We start from the raw sequence: 2482 nt of genomic DNA on the forward strand, positions 1-2482 counted from the left end.
GCTTTATTTATTACTTATTATTACTATTTTTAATGCAGAATGTAATTCTGGTGCTTTGGTTCCAGCTCAGTATTTCAATCAGTCAGGAAGGTAGAAGCCTGCACAGAGGGTCTAGCTAGATTTTTTGTTTACTGAGTCTGTCAATAAGATCATGCAATTCTGAGAACTCTGTTGGATGAGGAACACATAAAAGAATCCCAAGATTTTAGGTCCAAGCTGCCTCCTTTTTGGTCTAAAGCTGCCTCCTTGTGAGTCTGATTTAAATTCCCGTTCTTCACTTTTCCTGTAAGCTTCTCAGCACCAACATGGCAAAATTCAGCGTTTATTTTCTCAGTCAATCAATAGCACAGAGCCAAGAAAACATGCAAATTATTTAAAAGCTTTCCTCATCTCTGCTCATATCACTCTCTGAGCCATGATCTCGCAGAGATCAGGTAGACATTGGTGGCAGGATTGCAGCTTGTACCCCTTGACACAGTATCAAAACCTGCCTGACATAATGGCAAGAACATGACAGAGGCAATCTACAAAACCCCAAACAAACCCTCCCCTTCCATATCAGTGTAAGTTTCAAGAGCTCCCTTGGCAACTAGCACTGAAGCTGCATTCCTAATTGCTTCTTGCCAGTGATGAAAGAGATTGTGCACAAATGCACTGTGGATATAGGTGAAATGGGGAGCATGGTAACCTTACTCAGATGCAAGTTCTTCTGGCAAGAAGCAGCTAGACCAGCAACTGCCCAACCTTGCCATACATGCACTCACCTCACTAAATGAGCATCACTCCTGGTTAGGGTGCTCAGAGCAGCTCAGTTGATGGATTTAGACTGAAGATTAGGAAGAAATTCTTTACAATGAGGGTGGGGAGACACTGGAACAGGTTTGCTCAGGGAAGCTCTGACTTCCCCCTCCCTGGAGGTATTCAAGGCCAGGTTGGACAGGGATTGGAACAATCTGGCAGGAGGTGTCCCTATCCATGGCAGGGGGTTTGGAACTAGATGATCTTTAAGGTCCCTTCCAACCCAAACCATTCTTTAAAATCCATGAAAAAAAAAGAGACTTGCCACTGTCCCTTACCTTACTGGGCTCAGTCATGATGATCCTCCTTTTAATTAGGGTTTGCCTTCAAACCCACTGAAGCTGTAATTAATCTTTCTGTTGTCTTCCACAGATGTGAGGCTCAGTCCTTCCCTGAGCTCAGTCAGAAGAGAGAGATTATGCTAAAGCAACTCGTGGAAGGAAATCTATTCCTAGCTCGCTCGGATCCTTGGAAGCGCTGCAACAAACGACAACCCCAGCCCACAGCCTTCTCTGATTGGTGTCTAACCCAGCACTGCTGCTCTGGGCTGCTTTTTGCACTCTCAGATTATAAACCTGAGACTCCAGCAACCACTGCTGCAAAGTTTAACACAAATAAATGTGGTGGTGTTGTGCCAAAACACGCTGTTCATTTGGGGTGCTGCAGATGAGGCATGGTGAGTATCATTCCCAGCATTTCAGAGGTAGTGTTGGCTGAGATTTAGCAAGGCTAACTTAATAAAGCACTATGATAATTGTATATTCACTGGGAAAGGGGGAGGAAAAAAAATCAAATGAAAAAGGACAAAACCAGAAGGGAAAGAAAATTTATTTCCAAGCATCTACGAGAGTGCTACAAACAATAGACTAAAACTCAAAGCATTTAAAACTATTTAAAAAAGGTAGTTGACAAAGTCCTCCTTAAAAATCAAACATAAAAATGTAGAAAATGCAGTCATTAACTCTAAAACTTGCTCAAAAATGAAAGAAATCCAGATAGCATCAATGAGGATGGAGTCCTACAAATTACTTTTTTTTTTTTTAACTTTATTTCAACGTGTTAATTCGTAAATTGATACTCATTCTTTATATTCTTTTTTCTCTAATGTTTCTTTAAATTTATAATGGAGAAATGTGCAAATCTAGCAAAATATTCTTTGGATTATAAACAGAGAAAAAGAAAAAAAAAATCATCAACCCAAGAAATTTGAACCGAGTTAATAATAAACTATAGGATTATATAGAAAGCATACAGCTATAAGAAAGTGAAATATTACAATAAAGAGTGGAGAGCAAATCTGCTGATTTAGCAAACTTAAAAACTTTTAAAAAAACCCCATAGGAATAGGATGGGAGAAGGGAAAATGCTATGAATATAGAGCTGAAACATCATTCATAATCTTTAAAGATTTAGATTTTAATCTGAATACAGGTAGGGGATGGAGGGGGTTCTTCAGAAAAGCAACACACCACCAAATCCCATTCCCTCTCTGATCAAGCAGTTTGGTAGCTGACTGCAGGTGAAGGACAGGGTCTGATAAAATCTATGGTAGAAAAAAGGTCTCTAATTTCTATTTATTGCCTCTTCCCATATTGCAGCTGCTGATCTCTCACCCTAAACAACAAAATATATTGAGTTAGCATAAAAAAAAAAAAAAGTTATAGCTCATTTTTCAGTTAAAAAA

This window comes from Indicator indicator, chromosome 19, assembly GCF_027791375.1.
Source record: "Indicator indicator isolate 239-I01 chromosome 19, UM_Iind_1.1, whole genome shotgun sequence".
Lineage (NCBI taxonomy): Eukaryota > Metazoa > Chordata > Aves > Piciformes > Indicatoridae > Indicator > Indicator indicator.